Below are 23,947 nucleotides of genomic sequence, written 5' to 3'. Positions count from 1 at the left end.
CATATATACTCACATACACATATACATATATATATATATATATATAAACTTACAGACTTTGCCCTGAAGAGCTTTAAAAAAGCTTAAATGGGAATTGTGACATTCAGGATGTTAAACACTGATGTATTTTTGTTTTGTTTTTTGAGAAATAAGGGCCTGTCTTGGTCACCCAGGCTGTGGTACAGTGGCATGATCATAGCTTACTGTAACCTTGAACTCCTGGGTTCAAATGATCTTTCTGCCTCAACCTCCCAAGTAGCCGAGACCACAGGTGCACACCACTGTGCCTGGCTAATTTTTAAAATTTTTTTGTGGAGGTGGGCTCTCGCTGTGCTGCCCAGGCTAATTTTGAACTCCGGGCCTCAAGTGATCCTCCTTTCTTGGCATCCCAGAGTACTTGGATTACAGGCATGAGCCATAGCATCCTAGATTGTTAATGTCCTAAAACCTGAACATAGGGCATATCAGGAACACTTAAATTCAAGTGATAACCTTAAGCTGTTTATTTCATGTATTTATGGAAAAATCCTTATACATTGTTCACAAAAAATAAGCTTGGCATCTAACTATCCAAGCCAGTTCATCAGTGCAGGAATGAGTGCTGTAGCACCACTTCGGTTTTCAGGCAAGAACAAGATGAATGACAACAGGAAATTTAAGAAGGTGCTCTGTGTTTGGCCAAATTGGGGAGCGAGCAAGCAGAGAGGTTGGAAAATGTCATTGAGGCATGTAAGCATAACTTTGGTCTATATGGCATAGCTATGTAGAGAAAATTAAGCCATTGATAATGAGATACTGAAAAACCAAGAGATTAGTTTCTTTTAAAAAGAAGCATTGCTCAGTTTGAAATGCTGAGGCAAGGCCTGGTACGGTTGCTCACGCCTCTAATACCAGCACTATGGGAGGCCGAGGCGGGTGGTCACGAGGTCAGGAGTTTGAGACCAGCCTGACTAACATGATGAAACTCCGTCTCTACTAAAAATAAAAAAATTAGCTGGGTGTGGTGGCACACGCCTGTAATCCCAGCTACTCACAAGGCTGAGACAGGAGAATCGCTTGAACCCGGGAGGCAGAGGTTGCAGTGAGCTGAGGTCGTGCCATTGAACTCTAGCCTGAGCGACAGAGCGAGACTCCATCTCAAAAAAAAAAAAAAAAAGGCTGAGGCAAAATGCTAAGAAATAAGGTTTATAAGTGTTTATAAGTAGTCTTTATTGCAAACTCTAGCATAACTTTTGTGTAACTGTATGGGACTTCTCATGGATGATCAGGCCCCTATGTTCAGTGGGTATGCTGTATGCAAATGTTATCTGCTATCCGAAGCTTCAGCTTTTTACTCAGTTTTGTGAAGAGCACATCTTTCCCATCTTTATTTACATTTGTGATTCAGAAGTCATGACAGAAGGAACTAGTCATAAATCGTAATAGCTGTCACGTGTCAATCATTGTGTTAATTCAAATCTTATTTAATTCTTTACAGCAACTCAGTAAAGTTTTGATTACTATTCTCATTTTATAGATGACAAACTGGGCTTAGGGAAGTTAAGAAAGCAGTCCAAGATTCCTTGTGGCAGTACCAGGTTCTCCATTTCCTTAGAATAAAGCTCAGCCCTTAACCATAACCACAGTGTGTATTTGGCAGTCATACATTTAACAGAAGAACAGTGCCACCTACTGAATTACCAGTGACCCTTTCCCCTCTAGTATTGTACTTCCTTTTAAAATGTATCAATTGTGTTAAGATGTAGTATTTCTGTAAAGCCTTGCAAACAATTCTTAGTCATCCGTGTTGCTGGGTCTTACTGAGGGAAGAGAGTAGTTTCATAAAATACTTGTAAAAACAGGGAAAATTTTGATTTCCTAATTCTGAAAGTGGACAGGCAACTTTGTGTAGGATTCTTACCTTCAGAGAAAGGAAGAGACGGGGATGAGTATTTTTTCTTTCTATCCGTCTTTGCGTATATTGTAGTGTTGTGAATTGGAATGACAAGTAGGCAGTTCAGATTTTTACTCAGTCCTTATGAATTCCAAATGGCTTACCAAAAGAAACAAACATTTTAGCAGGTTTTCTTTGATTTATAACTGTCTGATTAAAAAGGATAGGTGTCGGCCGGGCGCGGTGGCTCATGCCTGTAATCCCAGCACTTTGGGAGGCCGAGGCGGGTGGATCACGAGGTCAAGAGATCGAGACCATCCTGGTCAACATGGTGAAACCCCGTCTCTACTAAAAATACAAAACATTAGCTGGGCATGGTGGTGCGTGCCTGTAATCCCAGCTACTCAGGAGGCTGAGGCAGGAGAATTGCCTGAACCCAGGAGGCGGAGGTTGCGGTGAGCCGAGATTGCACCATTGCACTCTAGCCTGGGTAACATGAGTGAAACTCCGTCTCAAAAAAAAAAAAAAAAATAAATAAATAAAAAAAATAAAAAGGATAGGTGTCTCAATAAACATTTCAGTGAAAAAAATGGCCAAATGATTGGAACAAACATTCATCCATTTCATATCAGTAAGCACACAAAAAGATGGTCCACAGCAGTAGTCATTAGGAAATGTAAATTACTACCACATGAGATATCACTGCAACCCTATTAGAATGGCTGATGTTAAAACCAGAGAGAAGGTAACAGTGCCACATGACAAGAATGTGAGTCAGTTAGTACTCTCCTGCTTTGCTAATGGGAGCGCAAAATGTTATGATTGCTAAGGAAATCAGTTTGGCAGTTTCTTATAAAGTTGAACATACACTTACCACCTAATCCAGAAGTCCTACGTCAAAATATTTACTCAAGAGAAATAAAAACTTTTCTTTACAATGTCCTCTGTGTGACCATTTATAGCAGCTTTACTTGTAATCACTGGAAACACCTCAAATGTCTATCAGTTGGTAAATGGATAAACAGATTTTGGTATACCTACACAATGGAATCGTCTGCAGCAATAAAAAGGAATTAACTGCTTATGCACCTAACAAAATGGGTGAATCTTCAAAGCAGTCTACTAAGTGAAAACACAGAACTCCATAAACTGTGATTTCATTTATATAACATTTTGGTAAAGACAAATTGTAAGAACAGAAGTCACATCAGTGGTTGCCTGGGGCTGAAGAGAGAATTGAATACAAAAGAGCATGAAGGCACTTCTTGGGGTGATTGAAATAGTCTGTATCTTCAGTGTCGTGGTGGTTACACGCACCCATTTGTATTAGGCTGTCCTTGCGTTGGTATAAAGAAATACCCGAGACTGTGTAATTTATAAAGAAAAGAGATTTAATGGGCTCACTGTTCTGCAGACTGTACAGGAAACATGGCGCTGTCTTCCAGGGAGGTGTCAGAGAGCTTTTACTCATGATGGAAGGTGAAGTGGGAGTAGATGCGTCACATAGAGCAGGAGGCAGTTGGAGGTGCCGTAGGCTATTAAACAACCAGATCTCACATGAACTCACTTATCACCAAGGGGATGGCACTAAGCCGTTCATGAGGAATATGCCCCATGATCTAACCATCTCCCACCAGGCCCCACTTCCAACACTGGGGACTATATTTCAACATGAGATTTGGCTGGGAAACAGATCCAATCCTTATCACCATCCACCTGATGTTTTTACTGTGCAAGTTGTGCCTCAAGAAAGAAAACTTTAAAAAGAGAAGAAAACAGTGTCATATGCAACCAGCTGTTATCCATATGCTCTTGCTCACATACATGTACACACACACACTCCCCCCCCCCCCCCCGCCTCTCTCTCTTGAATTTTCTTTCCAGTTAGGTTAACATTGATTTGTCTGGATTAGGTATCACAAAAAGTTTCAGTGAAGTAGGTTTCAGTGAAGTAGATTTCAGTGTACACACTGCTTTTGAAAAGATAATCTTGGAGTCCTTGGTTCATTTATGTAATTAATTTATTTGTGGCCTAAAGGCTTTATATTTGTCTTTGTATAATGAGAGTGTATATTAAAAAGGTCATATAATTAGCAGAAATAAAAGATGTTTTAAAAGTCAAATTATTTGTTGCTCAGTATTAATTGTTGCTGAAGTTCTTATAGCTCTGGAAAAATAGTTTTATCAGTTTTATAAATTAATAAAAATGCTATTTCTGATATTGATGAAACTATGCAGTCTTTAGCTCCATCTTTTAGCATAGTTAATGCGCTATAGTGGTAGGGTATATTTATGTTTTAAACTGCTAGAAATAAGAATGTACACAGTAAGTCTAGCCACAGAGGTTCATGCCTGTAATCCCAATACTGGAAATGTGAGGTGGGAAGAATTGCTTGATCCCAGGAGTTAGAACAACTTGGCAACACCTCATCTACAAAAATTTTTAAAAATTAGCCAGATGTGATGGCACATGCCTGTGGTCCCAGCTCCTCGGGAGGCTGAGGCAGTAGAATTGCTTGAGCCTGGGGGTGGTCAAGCTCCAGTGAGCCTGGGTGACAGAGCAAGCCTCTCTCTCTCTCTCTCTCTCTCTCTCTCTCAAAAAAAGCATCTGTATATCTATATGTACAGTAAATGGTGAAAGTAAGTTTCATTGAACTTAAGGCTTTACGATTATAAATTAAGTTTCTTAAAACTGCACATGAGGCCAGGGCTGGTGGTTCACACCTGTAATCCCTGCACTTTGGGAGACCAGGGCTTGTGGATCACTTGACTTCATGAGTTTAAGACTAGCCTGGGCAACATAGCTAAACCCTGCCTCTTCAAAAAATATAACTGTTAGCTGGGCTTAGTGGTGCACACCTGTAGTCCCAAGTACTTGGGAGACTGAGGTGGGAGGATTGGTTGAGCCTGGGAGGTTGAGGCTGCAGTGAGCTGAGATCATGCCACTGCACTCCAGCCTGAGTGACAAAAGTGAGACCTTGTCTTTTAAAAAAAAATAAAAGTTGCTCATTACTACTTAGTGGTACTTGTTGATGTCCTATGGAGCAGCCATTTAGCATTTTTTCCCATTAAACTCTTGCTTTAAAAGCGACAACAGTGAGTAGGAGTGGAATCAAAGTAGAAAATTGTATGTTCTAATTTTCATTTAAAAATCAGTTTATTTTAAACGATGAGTTCATCATTTTTTGATCTTCAGGATATACTATAATGTGTGGTACTAACAGAGTCAGTGATAGAATGAGGTACATTACAGTAGGACTTCCCCGAGTTGCTTTTTGTTTATTTAATGTATATGCTGTTCTGTGTTCTTGGGGCCTGCCGTACTGTCTCCAGTAGATGAAACCTATTTATGACAGTGTCTGCAGAGTACTGTTTATATGTTGATCACACAGTACATATCTACTGGTAGCGTGTTTGACAATTGGTGTTTGGGAACAGGAGAGAGATTACTAATTGTTCTGCATTTTATATTTTATTGCCTCACTCTATTCCTGTATTTTTCTCTGGGAATCTGTTCATTAACTTAACCGTGGTTAACCCTGGTTTTGAAGGCTTAAAAGTGTGCTGGTATGCTTTTTATAATTGATGACAGTTCCGGCTGGTGTAGCCCAGGTGGCAGTCATTCATGGTGCATTTGTCATTGCGTAAACGTGGGATAGCTGTTCATATTGTGTTCACTTCAGTTGAATTTATGGATGTGATTGTTGTACTACATGTTGAATTTTTTTTTTCAATTAATTTTTTTTTGAGATGGAGTTTCCCTCTTGTTGCCCAGGCTAGAGCACAATGATGTGGTCTCAGCTCACTGCAACCTCCCCCTTCTGGGTTCAAGTGATTCTCCTGCCTCAACATCCAAGGTAGCTGAGATTACAGGTGCTCACCACCATGCCCAGCTAATTTTTGTATTTTTAGTAGAGATGGATTTTCCCATGTTGGCCAGGATGGTCTTGAACTTCTGGCCTCAGGTAATCCATCTGCATTGGCCTCCCTAAGTGCTGGGAATACAGGTGTGAGCCACTGTGCCTGGCCCACGTGTTGGATTTAATTGCCAATTAAAATACCTTCAAAAATGTGACTTCCTATTTCATTAAAAAGTAATATGTGTAGAATAGCACAAATTAGAGGTGGAGCATAAATTTTTAAAAATTTAATCATGTTTATTTTCTCATTTTTAAAAAGGATATTTAGCAGATCTTAGACAAAATATACTAAAAGATATGAAAGTCACTTGCAGCTTTTCTGAATGAATCAGGATTCTCAATATGAACACCTGTTATTTTCAATATACAATATTTTAATATGCAATAAATTTTCCCTTTTCACTCAGTATCTGTTACAGCCTCTGTTAGATTCGCTTTCTCTAAAAGCCCTTCCAGCATTTTTTTCCAGTTTGCCATTCCCGTTTTTTTTTTTAAATGATGATTATTTTGAAAAAGTTTTATTTATTTATGGAAAAGATGCAGGAATACCAGGTGCGTATAGCGAATTCCTTGTGCCCCTCATTTAAATTAATGAGTTAACATTTTGTCATCAAATTCCATGTACTTGCTTGTTTTTTGTCTACCTATATGTATATATGTATGTTTGTGTGTGTATATGTGTGTGTGTGTGTGTGTGTGTGTGTGTGTGTGTGTCTATTTTTTTTTTTTTTTTTTTTAACTAATCTCTTTGAGAGTAAGTTGGGGACATGCTCTTTACCCCAAAATATTTCAGTGAGTATTTGCTAGGAGCAAGGATGTTGTTCAACACCACATTTTAGTTGCTAAAATTATCAAATTTATAAAACTTACCATTGCCACATGATACTATCTGGTATATAGTTCATGTTCATATTTTACTTTATTTTATTGAGGAGGAATTTTGCTCTTGTTGCCCAGGCTGGAGTGCAGTGGTATGATATTAGCTCCCTGCAGCCTCTTCCTCCCTGGTTCAAGCAATTCTCCTGCCTCAGCCTCCCAAAGTTCTTGGATTGTAGGTGTGAGCCATGGCGCCCTGCCATGTTCATATTTAAAAAAAGTTTTTTTAAAGCCTACAGCACCTAGTATTCCCAGGCAGTCTCTCAATCCCAATACTAACCAGGCCTCACCCTGCTTAGCTTTTGAGATTGGGTATGTTCAGGGGGGCATGGCTGTAGACCATGGTCATATTTTGCCAAGTAATGTTCTTCATATCAGTTCTTTCCCTTGATTCAGGATCCTATCTGGAATCACTTGTAATGTATAGTCATGTGATTTGTCTTGTCTCCTCTTGTCCTCGTCTTGTGCCTTGTCTTTCTGAAAGAGTCTCACGCTGTCGCCTAGACTGGAGTGCAGTGGTGCTATCTTGGCTCACTGCAAGCTCCACCTCTTGGCTTCAAGGCTGTCTCTCAGTCTCCTGCCCCAGTCTCCCAAGTAGCGCCACCACACCTGGTTAATTTTTTTGTTTCACTATGTTGGCCAGGCTGATCTCAAACTTCTGACCTCAGGTAATCTTCTCGACTTGGCCTCCCAAATGCAAAATAGCATTTCTTTCCTGGTGTACTGTTGTATTTTAGGGTAAGGATGTTGTATTGTTCATCATGAACGTAACTGTTAATCCCAACTTCAAGCAAAAGTCTGTGTTTATTACTTGCCTATCCTATCAGGGATATATATGTTGGGATATGTCAGTACAAACAGTAAGTATAGCTGGAGCTAGTGATGAGTGAATGTGAATAGAAAAAAAGTATGTGGATTTATTTTTTTTCATTCAGCACACAGTTGAGTCCAGTGGCTCAGGCCCAGTACTCTGTTCTTTTCTCTTGTTCATTTTCCCCCACTCATCTTTCAGATGATTACTTGGTGATTTGGAGTTGTTTTTGGCACTTCCCCTAGTTTCTGATGTTAATTTTAGTAATAGTCTTTCCTTTTTAAAAGACATCTTTCTCTGTTAATTTGCGACATTGAGATGATCACTAATAGTTAATGCCAGAGAAGGAAAAATAATTTTCCATTATATAAACCGTATATGAAATGATTCACCGTAAAATGAATAAATGTGTACATACTACCTAGTTTTTATCTCCTGGTGACAACAGCTTTGAAATAAAAAAATCCTGGTAGAATAATGGTGTTTGGGCATATATATGACATAGGTGACAACATGACCTATATTGAGGGACTAGATGTGACTTTTAGGCCACATGGCCAGAAATGGCATGTAAGATTTGAATGGGGAAGATTTGTGCAACCCAAAATGATAATTTTATCCTGGACCTGCAGGGTTGATGAAGGCTACCTGTTGGATTTGTGTGGAGACTGTGGATCCGAACTCTATCATTGTTTGGTGGACTGGGGGTGGATGCAACTTGATCATTGTTAGAGCCGAACTTGCAGTGTATGGAGCCGAACTTGTATAGTGCACATGTCAGTAGCAGTGATACATTTGGGAAAACTTGGATCACTTATGTATGTTTGTCATGAATTCTTTTGCAATTTCTTGAATGAAAAATTTTGAATTAGTAAACATAATTTAAAAATAAAATTTATAGTTCTTTTGAATTTGGCTTTAAATGTTTAGAGTAAGTCTTTAGCTTTAAAGGTTAGGATATACTTTTATTCATTAGACAATAAAGTTTACTGTGTATACACCTGGAAGATGTTCAGACTGTTGAAGAAAATGTTTCCTCCTTTGTTTGCCTCCAGCCCTTACCTTTTCTTCCCCAACCCTACTTTTATTCACATAAGAAGATGTAAGAAGGGAGGAAACTAGGGTGTAACTTTTGATGCAAAAATACTCTTTTTTCAAAAAAATATTGAGAATGGGGTCTTACCATATTGCCCAGACTGGATTTGAACTCCTGGGCTTAAGCAATCCTGCCACCTCAGCCTTCTGAACAGTTGACGTTACAGGCGTGCACCACTGTACCTAGCTAATTTTTTTTTTCCCTGAGCTGAATCTCACTCACCTAGGTTGGAGTGCAGTGGCACCATCTTGGCTCACTGCAACCTCCACCTCCCTGGTTCAAGCAATTCCCCTGCCTCAGCCTCCTGAGTAGCTGGGATTACAGGTACACACTACCATGCCCAGCTAATGTTTTTGTATTTTTTGTAGAGTCCAGGTGTCACCATGTTGGCCAGACTGGTCTGGAACTCCTGACCTCAGGCAATCTGCCTGCCTCGGCCTCCCAAAGTGCTGAGATTACGGGCGTGAGCCACTGCATCCAGCCTAAAATGTTTTTATTATGGAAACGGAGTCAGTTTGTAAGTGGATTTTATTGAGAAGAGGAGGATAACACAGCTTGTTCAAATGTTTGCATGGCATTTGTACAGTAATCATGAAGGCTGTTTTTATTTTAGGACATACTGTGGCTGCTGCCAGATGTTTACCCAAGGTGTGGTACAGAGTTGTTTCCTCAGCTGAAGCACTTTGTTTTGTACCACTGAGTTGAAGGCTGGCCCCAAAATCAGTGGCAGGGCAGTTCCCACAAGGGAGTGCCCCAAACTGTCCTGGAATGGGTCTGGGTGATCAGTCTAGAGCATTCGTTGGGGAAACTTACAGAGTATTATGACAATCCTCGTGACAGCCCCCCCACCCCCCAAAAAAAATGCAGTGGTAGTGTTCTCTTTAGGTATGTCTGTAGCAAGGGGATTAAAGTGTGGAGTTTTTATGAGTTTGAGAAATTTGTCTCAGGTCCAGGGCTAGTTTCTTTCAGTGTTCCGTGCAGCAACTTAGATACCTTTATCTGTGCCTGGGAATGTTTCAAGGCTCCCTACTGGGTTCATGCCTGCTGGGGAAAACCTGGACCTGGCTGGGTCACAGAGCAGTCAAGGCACCCTGATATTTGGTCAGGACACAGAATGAAAGCACAGGGAAACAGAACAACCCTACACTAGTGGACTTAGTGAGGGATGCCTTCTATTTGCATCATGTCTCTTTGCATGAGAGGAGACAAACTCTGAATTTAGTACCATGAATTGTGATAGATGTGAAGAGGAGGTTGTGTTGTCATCTTAGATAACTGTTAGAATGAAGTAGAGAGCAGTTAAATTTGAGGATACAAAAAATGAGATTGTACTGCGTATAGTTTTCAACAGAAGAAATAATTTCGGTCATACTCTTTTTGTTTTGTTTGTGAGAGATGGGGTATTGCTATGTTGCCTGGGCTGGACTTGAACTCCTGGGCTCCGGTGATCCTCCTGCCTCAGCCTCCCGGATAGCTGGGACTACAGACGTGCAGCCACTGCCACCATGCCCAACTAAATCATAATCTATATGTAAAGATTACATTGTAGTAAATACATGTTGTACTTTTGTGGTCACATTAAAAATACATAAACGTATTTGATATATTTTGGGCCTAGGAATATGTAGTTACATTAAACCCTCTAGGTAGTAATCCCATTATTTTTGTTTTCTTGCCTATTTTTGTTAGGTTAAATCAGGTTTAAGATGACATTTGCTTTTCTTAAACTTGGGAGATACATACTAGCAAATTTTTGTACTCAAAGGTGGTTCTTAGGTAGTAATTCAAGGCTGCCAATTACAGTATTCTTTAAGCCACCTGTAATTTTGTCGAGACTTTATATATACTTAGCCCATAAAAATAAACTTCGTTCTCTCATATTTAAGTCCATTTTATATAGACAAATTCATAGCATAACTTTATTTTCAGAAAATCAGATGTGGAAATACAACCACAGCTGAAGTAAGTTATAATTTCCCCAGGAATTAAGTATAAAACTATACAATAATGATTATAAAAAGAAAATTTAAATTTTTAAACATATTTTTGCAGTTTCTTGCCCTTCACTCATTTTTAAAAAAAGGATGTTCTTAAAAATGTTCAAATTAGGTATATATTTTAATGACACCTGAAATACAGGAGATCCATATTTCTATATTATATTTATATAATTCTTATTTCTTTGTCTAGGGACAGAAATCAAATGCTTTTAGTTGTTGCTGTTAATTATCCTTACATCTGTTTTTGATGTTTAGCTTTCCTGTTTGTGAATGAACTAATTTATTATCTATTAAGATGCATGGAAAGGCCATATCCCAAAAGAGGAGTAATCATTATAATAACTTTATATAATTAACTGAAAGCAGTATTTTTCTCTAAAAGATTATCTTCCTAGAAAGTTTAAAAAAAGATATTGTTCTCTAGAATATCCTTTGTCCTATTGGACTGATGACCTACAGATAATGGTAATTCTTAGATTTAAAGCTGTTGTGGGACTTAAGTTTAAAATTTTATGTAGTATTTCGGTTTGTAACTTTGCTATGCTTAAAATTCATAGCAACCAAAGTCTCTGATGTGACGTGTGCTGTGACACATTCGGAGATGGTTCTGTAATTTGCTGGTGGAGGTGTGAAAGTTAAGGAGGTCCAGTTTTTGAATTGGTTACAGATTGTTTCTGAGATAGATCAAGATCTGATCTCTCTTTTCTTTTTAGGTCAACTAAAGATGCCCCTGAAACATAACAACAGCATTGATCGGGTGCAGTGAGGCAAGAAGGCCCCCCCCACATTGCATCCCAGGTAGCAAATGGGCCCAACAAGTTGTTGTTTTTGCTTTTAGTGAAGTGTCTTTTATTATAGTGGCCCTTCCTTCCCTGTTTTACCTTTTACCTCTTTGTAGACTTTGTGAGTACTCAGTACATTATTAAGAATTTAGAATGATGTTGATTTATCTGTATAGTACATGTTTGTCTTCCCTTGACTTCTTTAGGTGATGTAGATGTATAAAAATTACAGTGCTCATTGATCCTGCTTCTCGTTTTCCCACAATTGATTTTATTAGTTAAAAAGATTGAATTCACAAAGCTATAAGGTTCTGACCTACTTAATTTTTTTTATTTCTAATTTTAGAGACAGAGTTTTACTCCAGCTCATGCTGGAGGGCAGTAGCACTATGGTAGCTCACTTGTAGCCAAGTAATCCTCTTGTCTCAGCCTCCTGAGTAGCCAAGACTACAGGTGCATGCCACCTTGCTTAGCCAACTTATAAAAATTTTCTTTTTGAAGAGATGGGGTTTCACTTTGTTGCTGAGGCTCTTTCTGCTCTAAAAATGAGGACATACTGAGCATTAAGAATACATGAACAGCACATTAAGAAAAAACTTTCATTTTGTTGGTTTCAAATAACAGAGTGAATCTCAGAGGTCTGTGCAAGCCAGTTTGGAACTGGACTCAGCTTTGAACCCCTCCTAGTCTTCCCTTGTCTCTAGTATAGGATAACCCCCTTTATAATCAGGCCGAGGTATTAATAACTTTCTTCTGGGAGGACCTGTCTACAGTTGATGGATCCTGGGGCCAGAGAACCATGGATACATGTTAGCCTAGATGTTATTTATGCTGTCTAAGAATCTGTCAGGATAAGTCACTCTGAGGCATAGTTGCTTACTTCTGGAGTGGGGGTGCTTGCCTTTGGTGAATTGTAATCCTGATTCTTGATGCCTTCTTGAGTTGTTAATATGAATCATTTTTTTTGTTTTCCACAGTAGCTCCTGCTGTAATATGCCCTGGGGCCCTGGAATGTTTGATGGGTGGAGAGTGGTAGCTTTTTTTCCTTCAGTTTAGTTGTATCGTTTATGGACAGTTTGTCAAACAGATATAACGTAAACATTTATATGTTGTTGAGAAGTTGTTCCTATTTCACCCTTTCTTTAATGCTCTTACAGTTCTAATTAGCTATACACATTTAACAATTGTGTTAATGCTTTTCTAACCTCTGATTGATGATTGATTTAAGATTATGTGTTACTTGTTAATGTTGTAATCGCAGTGCTGATTGTTTACACAAATTTATTAGAAAAATGAATTGATGTGTAGTGGGTTTTCCTTCAGTTTTATTCTTTACGTTTTAATCATTTTATTTTGGAAATTTAAAAATATTTACAGAAGTGAAGAAAATAGGATAATGAGCCCCAGTTGTAACATTCTGTTCCCTGTTCCAGACTTTTTTGCTGGAGTATTTTAAAACGAATCCTAGACATCATATAATTTCACCCATCTAAGTTCAGTATATATCTGTAACAGATGAGAACTTTTTAAGAAATACAATCATAGTACCATTACTCTGCCTCACAAAATTAAAAGTAATTTTAAAAAATTCTCTAGTAACTAGGTAATATTTAATTTTTAAATGTTTTAATTATTCCCAATTTTCTTTTAAAAAATAATCCTTTTACACGTTGGTTCTTTTTGTTTGTTTGTTTTTATGGCAGAGTCTGGTTCTGCTGCCCAGGCTGGAGTGCAGTGATGTGATTTTTAGCTCACTGCAACCTCCACCTCCTGGGCTCAAGTCATCCTCTCACCTCAGCTTCCCAGTGACTGAGACTACAGGTGTGTGCCACCATGCCTGGCTAATTTTTATATTTTTCGTAGAGACAGTATCTCGCTCTGTTGTCCAGGCTGGTCTCCAACTCTTGGCCTCAAGCAATTCTCTTGGCCATTTTTATTTTTAAATAATAGTTTTTTTTGGTGTTCTCAGAAATAGCTTTTTGCCCTACAGAAATTCTCATATTCTCAGTTTGACTTACTGTATCATGCGATGCTATTTAATTCATGTTTCTTGGTAGCTGGCTTTTAGAGGTTTAGTTAGACCACGGTTCAGTTTTAGGGGGCAGTGATAGTTGCCATTGGCTTCACATCCTCCTTTTTGGGACAGTAAAGTTAATCATTAGTTCATAAGGTGTCATGATTCTTCCCTCCAGTGCCTTTAGCGGTCATTGATAGCTCACATCTGTAATCCCAGTGCTTTTGGAGGCTGATGCAGGAGGATCACTTGAAGCCAGGGGTTCAAGATCAGCCTAGGCAACAAAGCAAGACCTCATCTCTACACAGTTTTTTAAAAAATTAGCTTAGCGTGGTATTGTACACCTGTAGTCCCTGCTGTTCAGAAGGCTGAGGAAGGAGGATCACTTGAGCCCAGGAGTTCAAGCCTATATGTTTCACTTTTGCTTTTGACTATTAGAGAGCAATGGGAACTCTCATACACTATTGATGGGAGCATAAAATTGTACACCTACTTTGGACAGTTTATCAGTACATAGTAAACATTAAACATACCCACATTCTTGGATCTAGTGGTTCTACTCCCATGTGCACATACAACAGAAATACGTTCACATGTGTACGAGACCTACAGAATTCAGTGGATACCACAGATTGGGGCTTCTCCCCTTCAGTCCCTGCAGAGCTGGTTGTTAAAATTTTATCAGCACGTCTTACATGCATATATCCCTGTCTTTGACACACATTGATGTATTTATGATATCTAGAACACTGTTTGGCATTTAGTAGGTGCTCACTTAATCTTAGCAGAATGAATGGAAGAATAATCCTTTTAGCATGTTTTTTGGGTGATTGGGAATGTTGCTAGTTTGTAGGACTCCGTTTATGGATTTTATTAGTTGAAATTTTGGGTTGCAAATGGCAGAAGCACACTTCATATTAGCTAAAATAGAAAAAACACATATCATTTTAAGTAATTCGGATTTCAGGGGTTGGGTCAGTTTCAGATGTGCTACCGTGCTTCCCTCCACTCTCTTCTTTCTGTACTACTACTTTGTCTTGGGGAAAATTCTTCTATTCTTCCTCTGTTGACTGATATTAATGGACTAGTGTACTTCAATAGGTCAGTGTGGGGGATTGAAGAGGTGCAATGTGCGTGTACCCCACTGTTTGAATGACACAGATTCATGGTTCCATAGAAGTTGGCATGCTGTTAATAAATAAATAAATGATGCTGGACAGGTATTCCTGCATAGTTTCCTTATAGGAATTGTCAAGTTTTACAGGGTGTCACATAAGTGCCTGATGTTTTACTTTTAGAAACGGAGAAGTCCTTATATGCAGTTTATGCCCTTTCTACAAATAGTACTTACGGAGATGAGAATGCCTTGTTGAAGGTCACACTGTAAGTTGAGAAACTGCATTTGAATAAAATTGTGTCTTAACTCCAGGAAACACGTTTCCAGTCTTACAAGTAACTTATTTTAAATATTGAGCAAATTAAGACTGTAACTGGGAAAGGGGATAGTTATTGTTACTAAGAAAAGGTAATATTTTATTCAAGACACTATCAGTATCTGGCTTGAGGGTGGCAAGGACAAGTAATTATTAAAAACTGGTAGAAGAGAAAACATCTTGCTAGACAGAGATGGAGTTGTTTTCAGAAGTGAACTTTATATGCAGAAAATAGGAATACGTCTATAATGATGGTCAGAAAATTTCATCCCTATTATAGCAGAGGCTTAGCAGAATATAGACTTGATAAACATTACTTTTTAAAAATTCTGAGGCCATTTAGCAGGAAGATTGGGAAGGTGTTTAGATCTCTTAGAGCATTCAGGGCCATCATAAGGTCTTGTGCATTTGTTCTGAGTCAGATGGGAAGCCACGGAGGATCTTGAGCAGAGGCGTGACATAAATTTTAAGATTTGTTGGGATAGTTGTGTTCTAAAGAAAAGGAATCAAGGATGATGTCAAGGTGTTTTCATTAGCAACTAGGTGAATGAAGTTGCTGTTTACTTAAAAAAGTTTTCTTGTAATTTATGTTTTTTAGAAACAAAGTCTCATTATGTTGCCCAGGCTGCTAAAGTGCGGTGGCTATTCACAGGCATGATCATGGTATGCTGACAGCCTCAGACTCCTGTCCTTAAGCAGTCCTCCTGCCTCAGCCTCCCAAGTAGCTGGGACTGCAGGCGCATGACACTGACCCCAATGCCATTTACTGATTTGAGAAAATCTGTTTCAGGATTAGGTTTTTAGGGGAAAGCCAGTGGTTTATTTTCAGTTTCTTATAATTGTAAACAAGATTTTGGAGCAGTGATTTATTAGATTTGTGATTTATTTTCTGTAATGCCTATAGTTCCTTTATGAATTTTAGTTATTTATTTGTATTTCTCTCTTTTTCTTGGTTGATCTTCCAGAACTTGTTTCTGAATACCAGAAACAACTTGTTTTTATATGTGTGTGTGTGTGTGTGTGTGTGTGTGTGTGTGTGTGTGTGTGTGTGTGTATTTTTTTTTTTAATAAAAAAAATTTCTTTTGTCCTTTAGCTCTTTGGATTTATTTTATGTTTATTGGTTCCTCTTTCTTATCTTCCTCTTGTGAGGAACTTTATCCTTTGTCTTGTAAGACTTGAAAATCTTTACTCACTGACTTGTAGAGACTTTGTGTCTGTTTTTTAAAAATTGTGATATAATTAACATACCATGCAATGAATACAGTCACCACGATCAATTTTAGAAATTTCCAACACATGCAAAATTCATGCTAAAAATAGGTGGATGGAAACCCCATACCCACCAGCAATCACTCTTTATTATTCCTTATCTTTATCTCAAGGAAACCACTAATCTACTTTCTTACAGATTTGCCTTTTCTGGACATTTTATATGAATAGAATCATGCTGTATGTGGTCTTTTGTGGCTTGTAACACTTGACGTAATGTTTTCAAGTTTCATCCATGTTGTTGCATGTATCAGTACTCCAATTCCTTTTTGTTGCTGAGTAATATTTGACAATAAATATACTTTTATACAGTAAGTATACAAATGTTCTAGGATTTAGCCTGCCAAAACCTTGCCTGATTTTTCTGTCTTTTGGCAGCAGTTTTTCTGTGAATGCACAGCCTCCTCCTTTTTCTCAGAATTGGTAAATACAAACCAAAGGTAAAAGTAACTGTAGATCTGCTCAGCCTCTGTGGTGCTGAAGTTTTTTAGCCCCTCCTGTTCTTGCTGCCTTTGAAAAGATGTTTTTTATATTTTATGCAACTTTTCTATTTTTTTCTAAAGGAAATGCTCTTCTGTTGCCAGCCGTTGGATCTGTCTTGGATTCAGAAATCTCACCTTTTTTTTCCCCCCCATTACAATTGTTAGAAATACTGGTTTTAAAAAGTCAGGGAAGGAGGAATCTTAGTAAGTTAGCTGTGTCCAAACACCCCTCTTGTTTGTCTTCTGTGTGCTCTGATGAGGCAGCTGATTTGAGTTGCTGCTGCTGTTAGGATCCTTGGACAGCAAAAGAGTGAATGAATACATTATTTCTGCTGTATCATAGGAGATGCAGATATCCATAATATATTGATTTAGCTAATAAATTTTTATATGGCTTGCTTCCTTTAAAGTTCAGACATTTTATGAATTCAAGAGTTTGCTAGTCCAGTGTAAAAAAATTACATTGTAATTGTTTCAGTTAAAGTAGATATGGCTTTGACAGTTCTGCTTACTGTAGTTCTGGTCCTTGAAAAAAATGTTAGGCTGGGAGCAGTGGCTCATGCCTGTAAGCCCAGCACTTTGGGAGGTCGAGGTGGGCAGATCACTTGAGGTCAGGTGTTCGAGACCAGCCTGGCCAACATGTTAAAACCCCATTTCTACTAAAAAATAGAAAAATAAGCCGGGCATGGTAGTGGGCGCCTGTAATCCCAGCTTACTTGGGTGGCTGAGATACGAGAATCACTTGAACCTGGGAGGTGAAGGTTGCAGTGAGCCGAGATTGCACCACTCCACTGCAGCCTGAGCAACAGACTTTATCTCAAAAATAAAAGAAAAAAAGAAATGTTACATACTTTTATTCAGAGTGGAACTTAAAAAATTGAGTAATTATGTTTAACATGCATTGAGCAGAGATGTTTCTAAGTTTCACAGACCACTAAGAGTCATGTGGTTGAGGAGAAGGGGGTCAGTGGGAAAGAGTAGAATGTGGAAATGGACATTTGGATAGTGCCAGGAGTAGGGTAAGGCATTTGTCTTGGCATAAAATCTAGAGTCACCAAAAACCTCAGTAGTCGAGATAAATAATAATTTAATGCAGCTTTTTTTTTTTTTTGAAACCGGGTCTCAGTCTGTCGCCCAGGCTGGAGTGCAGTGGCACAATCATGGCTCATTACAGCCTCCACCTTCTGGGCTCAAGCAGTCCTCCCACCTCAGCCTCTTAAGCTGGGACTATAGATATGTGCCACCACAACCAACTATTTTAAAATTTTTTTTTAAAGACAGGATCTCACTATGTTGCCTAGGCTGGTCTCAAACTCCTGGACTCAAGTGATCCTCTTGCCTTGGCCTCCCAAAGTGCTGGGATTATAGGCATGAGTCCTTGCGCCTGGCCTACAGTATTTTTAAGAATCACAAATTTATGCAAAAATCATCTGTGATGAACAATATACTTTTATTTTTTAATTTTTTTTAACACAGGATCTTGTTCTGTCACCTAGATTGGTGTGCAGTCGCAGAATCATTGCTCACTGCAGCCTCAGCCTCTTCTCTCTCACACAGTCCTCTCACCTCAGCCTCCTGAGTAGCTGGTACTACAGGCATGTGCCACCACCCCCAGTTAATTGTTTCTTCATATTTATTTATTTATTAAAAGAGATTGGGTTTCACTATGTTGCCTAGGCTGAAGATACATTTAAAGTAATTTTTTTTTTTTTTTCCGAGACGGAATTTCGCTCTTGTTACCCAGGCTGGAGTGCAATGGCGCGACCTCGGCTAACCGCAACCTCCGCCTCCTGGGTTCAGGCAATTCTCCTGCCTCAGCCTCCTGAGTAGGCGGGATTACAGGCACGCGCCACCATGCCCAGCTAATTTTTGTATTTTTAGTAGAGACGGGGTTTCCCCATGTTGACCAGGATGGTCTCGATCTCTTGACCTCGTGATCCACCCGCCTCGGCCTCCCAAAGTGCTGGGATTACAGGCGTGAGCCACCGCGTATAGAAGAGTATGTAGAGCACATTATATTGGTGTAATGCAAAAGAAACTGCATCTGCATATATGCTTTCTTGTGTATGAGTGGAACACCTCTAGAAGGTTACACGAAAATTAGAAAGAGTGATTCTATGTAGAGAGAATGTGATGGAAAGAAGATAGGGTGAAGAGGGGATATGTTTATCGTTCATTACATATCCATTTAAATTTTGTACCATGTATTTAATAATAATTGTATTTTCTTTTCTTTTCCTTTTTTTAAAATTTATTTGGTTTTGTTCTTTTGGAGATAGTCAGGTTCTGCCGCCCAGACTAGAGTGCAGTGGTACGATCTTGGCTCACTGCAACCTCCACCTCCTGGGTTCAAGCAATTCTTATGCTTTAGCCTCCTGAATAGACGGGATTACAGGCATGTGCCACCATACTTGGCTAATTTTTGTATTTTTAGTGGAGATGGGAGTTCACTGTGATGCTCAGGCTGGTCTTAAACTCCTGGCCTCAAGTGATCCACCCACCTCAGCCTCCCAAAGTGGTGGGGTTACAGATGTGAGTCACTGCTCCCAGCCTGTATTTTCTTTTCTTTTCTTTTTTTTTTTCCCCAATTAAACTTAAAGCAAATATACCATGCAGGTGTATTTTCTGTTCAAAAGAATAAATGAACATAAAAAGCAAATATTTTAAAGAAACAACATCTAGTAAAGTTCTCAGTACTTGGAAATGAAATACCTTTCTAAATAATACATGAGTCTAACATTGAAAGAGAAATTAGAAAATGTTCCAAAATTAGAAAATTATTTCAAACAGAATAGTAAAAATATAACATCAATCTTTATCATTCAGCTTGAAAGAATACTTAAGAGGGAACTTTATAACTTTAAGTGCTTATATAACTAAAAGGAAAAAAAGCTTCAGTTGTCTATGTTTTTACCTTAAGAAGCCACAAAATAATAAGACGTAAAGACAAATCAGGAAGAGCGTGGCGTATTGAAGCATAGGGCAGAAGACAAAGGAGTTTAAAATATATGTCTGTCTTGAAATCCTTGCCATTTAGGACTGGGAACTGCCTTATTCTTTTGATACTTGTTTGTTTGTGTTAATGAGCATTTTTTAATGTCAGTGAAAAATTTTCAGAAACACTGTTTTAAAATAGTCATTTATTTTGATGTTCCAAACATTATTTATTCATTCCCTTTCTATTGAGCATGTAGGCTGTTGACAGTGTTTTAGTATTACAAATAAACCTATTACTTAAGCCTCAAACTGCCTTAAACATAGAAGTGATTTATTGAAGGTTTATTAAACCAATCTGCCAGAAGTTAGACTTGTAAGTACTCTGATCTGTGTGCTTGTCTTCTGACGGATTGTGAACTCCTTAGGGGATAAGACTTTGTTCCAATTATTTTGGGATCCCTGATGCTTAACTTACTGCCTATGCACAGAAGAGGCAGACAGTAATGATGTACTTACAGTGACATGGAGCCTTTATTCATGTACTGGGTGCCCTCAAAACCCTTTATTAGGGTTATAATATTTAATTATCATAACTGTGAGAAATAATACCATTTTAAATTTCATTTAACTGATGAGAAACTAAGTTTAGAGAGAGGTTAAAAAAAATGCCAAGGTCACAAATGTAATACTATGTGGCAGATTTAGGGTTTTGGGATACTTGAAATAAACTGAATGGACCTTTAAATTTAGGTTGGTGGAAAAGATGAAATCATTTGGACTTCAGAGTTGCATGTGGCTTTGACTTTTTACTTTTATAATCTAATTGTATCACAAGTCCTTTACTTGTGTATGTGAGCCTCAGTTTTCTTTTTCTTGAAAATGGTATCAGTAGTTGTCTCCAAGTTTATTAGGGGGTTACATTTTATTTTTCTTTAAAATTTTTTTATTTTAAAAATAGAGATGGGGTTTCACTATATTGGTCAGGCTGGCCTCAAAATTGTGACCTCAGGTAATCCACCTGCCTCAGCCTCCCAAAGTGCTGGGATTACAGGTGAGAGCCACCACGCTCAGCAGGGGGTTACATTTTAAAACACACACATTTAAAAGCCCCCTTGTACAGGGCTGGAACAATATTAAGCCCTTAGCCAGTGAATGGTTATTCTCTCTTTTTTCTGTCTCTTTCACTTTAGACTTGTTCTTAAACTCCCAAAGCTTTTTTCTTAATTTATAAAAGTAAATGTAATTATATCATATTTGTAGGTTTGTTGTAAAATATAAATGAGATTTACTCTTTTAAAATGCTTTTAACATTTTTAAAGTTAAAAATTGTAATAAAAATTAATTTTTAAAAATTTGAAATCTATTAGTTTTTAAGTGTACTGTTGCAGTAGTATTAAATATATTACAGTTTTGTGAAACAGATCTCTAGAATTGTTTTCATCTTGAAAATGTGAAGCTCTATGCCCATAAAGCAACTTCTCTTCTTCTACCCCCATCCCCTGGAAACCACCGTGCTACTACTACCTACTTCCATAAATTTGACTATGTTAGATATGTTATATAAGTGGAATCAGATGTTATTTATTCTTTTGTGACTGGCTTATTTCACTTAGTGTAATGTCCTCAAGGTGCAGCTGGCATTAGAATTTCTTTCCTTTTTAAGGCTGAATAATATTTCATTGAGTTTATGTACCACATTTTGTTTATTTGTGGATGAACACCTGGGTTACTTCTACCTTTTTGGCTATTGTGAATAATGCTGCAATGAATATGGGTGTATGAATATCTCTTCCAGACCCTGCTTTCAGTTCTCTGGATTATACCCAGAAGTGGAATTGCTGAATCTTTATGGTGGTTCTAGTTTTAATATTTTTAGGAACCTCCATGTTGTTTTCCATAGCACTTGTACCACTTTACATTCCCACCAACAGTGCTCAAGGGTTTCAGTTTTCTTCATATCCTTACCAAATGTTATTTTCTATATATATATTTTAATAGCAGCTATCATAATGGGTGTTAGGTTGGTTTTAACATTTTTTAATGATACAAATTTTTAGATAGAATTGGAAAAGTGACTCCTGAAATTTCTTGGTAAGCTGGAATAGCATACATTGACACAAGCATGACAAAACCAAAAGCATATGGGAGAGAAATTGACCAAAAAAAGCCAACTACTGTGTAGCTCTGTTTGGAAAGAAGAAAAGCTGTCTTATTTATGTCTGTCGTTTGGAATATAGATATGAGGAGGGATGGGTCCATACTAGATGCTATTATACATAGATATTTTAAATATATATAATATTTATATATTATTCATATATATATATATATATATATATTTTTATATATATTTTTTTTTTTTTTTTTTTGAGATGGAGTTTCACTCTTGTTGCCCAGGCTGGAGTACGGTGGTGCAATCTCGGCTCACTGCAACCTCTGCCTCCTGGGTTCAAGCCATTTTCCTGCCTTAGCCTCTCGAGTAGCCGGGATCAAGCATGCGGCACCACGGCCGGCCAATTTTTTTTTATTTAGTAGAGATGGGTTTTCACCATGTTGGTCGGGCTGCTCTTGAACTCCTGATCTCAGGTCATCCACCTGCCTTGGCTTCCTGAAGTGCTAGGATTACAGGTGTGAGCCACATATTTTTTGAAAACAGCCTGATGTTTTTTGAAAACAGAGTATGAGTCTAACTGTAGTAATGGTTAACTTTTTCTGGCCATCATGAGGGATTAATTTAAATTGTATATTGTTGATTTTTCACGTTGAGCTGAGAAATGCCGGTTGTAGAGGGATTCACATTCACCACAAGGTGTCCTCCTGACACCATCAGACCCCTAGACTAGTATTAATATGCCTGGGACTGCAAAGCCCAATTTCTAACTGAGAGCCTTTACATCCTTATCAGTGGTTTTCTCTGCTTCAGTTAGCTTGGAAAGTTAACCTAATTTGGAAAGACACAGCTGTTTGATACTGTTGCTATTTGTTAAATAAGGTGAGCAGTCAAACTGTGGATAAATTGCGTTTTTAGGGTAAAAAAAGTTCATGGTGATGAAATACATTGCATAAGTGTATATGCATTTTCCGTAAAATAAAAGTTTTATATTTGTTTTGGGCCATGTTAACTTTAAGTAACTACTGGATTGCCTTTTGATATTTGCATTAGTATAGTCAGTATAGGCAAAAAAAATCCCTTTGTTTTATAACATATATGGATAGATTGAAAATTTTGGTGAGCTGCTTATCCTGTCCTGTGTCATCATGCTTCTACCACTGCAACTGAAAAACTAATGCAACATCTTATTACAGATTTCAGGAGCCTTTAAGAAAAAAACAATTATAGCAGTTAACCCCTTAACAGTTTCTAAATCTGATTTTTAGCTTTGATCTCTGTCTGTATGGCAAAACAGATATAAGAAATTGTCATTAATTAGAGTCCATGAAAATACTGCTTAGATTAATAAGGTCAGGGTTTTATTGTCTTTGCCTTTTTAGATGATGAAAGGAAATAGTTTTTATCCCTTTAATTTTATAGGTACTTGAGAATACACATTGTAAAAGATAATTATTGTCTTACCCAATTGGCAGAAATATTAAATAAGATTTTCATGGTACGAGTTGCATTTTCCCATCTATTTTATGTATTTTAGTGTTGCTTAATTCAGTGGTTATATTTCTTTTCAGGCGATTTTGATACCTCTGTCAAGTACTAGCTACATGTATGGCATGTAGTGTGATGGCTTTTATCGGAATTTATATTGGAGCAGGATTGCTGACACCAGAGGACTATCGCATGAGTTTCACAGTTTGGTGAATTAGGGTGTTGCATGGGGATAAGAGCAGTTTACCTGTCCCGTATTCTTTGCTGTGCCTCTTCTCATGCTTTCTTTGTCCCATTGGTCCTCACTGTGACTCATTTACCCTTTAGAGGCCTGTTTCTAGACTCTTCTCTGGAAACCTTTGTAGCATCTGGAGATAGGTGATACAATAGGTGGTGGTGTAACTGTGTGATCTGGCTGGTGTCCAAATGCCTGATGCCCAAATGCCTGATGCATATCCCAGCTCTGCAACTGACCAATTAGTTGTGATATTAGGTATGTTACTTAATTTCTCTGTTCTTCTGTTTGTTCATGTGTCATACATGGATTGTAATATCATCTATGTTTTTGGTTGTTAAAAGTATTAATTGAGAAAATAGGTGTAAAGCACTGCAGCAAATTGGTGAAGTACATGGACTCTAGCCAGACTGCATGATTTAGATTTCCAGCTTTGCAACTCAAAAGCTGTGTGACATTGTGACTTTAAGTTACCTAGCCTCTCTGTGCTTCGATTTCTTCATTTGTAAAATGAGGATAACAGTATCTACCCCATGGGTAGTTTGTTAAGATAAGTAGATGAGTCAACATTTTTAAAGTACTTGGAAGAAGGCTTGGCACAGAGTTAGCCTTAACCTGGT

At 38.0% G+C, this 23,947-nt stretch overlaps 1 protein-coding gene across 38 annotated transcripts in view; it reads left to right on the top strand.

Annotated features, from left to right (window-relative positions):
* Positions 1 to 23,947, top strand: part of PTK2 (protein tyrosine kinase 2) — a 344,711-nt gene that overhangs the window by 56,514 nt on the left and 264,250 nt on the right. For 25 of the 38 annotated variants that reach the window (XM_032246876.1, XM_032246916.1, XM_032246868.1 and 22 more), the window contains exon 3: positions 11,290 to 11,374. The exons of the other annotated variants lie outside the window; for them this stretch is intronic. The gene's annotated coding sequence lies outside the window, so the exon portion shown is untranslated. The remainder of the gene's footprint in view (positions 1 to 11,289; positions 11,375 to 23,947) is intronic. 38 annotated transcript variants of the gene reach the window in all.

The sequence above is a fragment of the Sapajus apella genome, unplaced genomic scaffold (genome assembly GCF_009761245.1).
Source record: "Sapajus apella isolate SASKATOON/1434 unplaced genomic scaffold, GSC_monkey_1.0 scaffold3, whole genome shotgun sequence".
NCBI classification, from domain to species: domain Eukaryota; kingdom Metazoa; phylum Chordata; class Mammalia; order Primates; family Cebidae; genus Sapajus; species Sapajus apella.
Note: the sequence above shows the minus strand (reverse complement) of the source record. Positions and strands in the feature narration are given on the sequence as shown.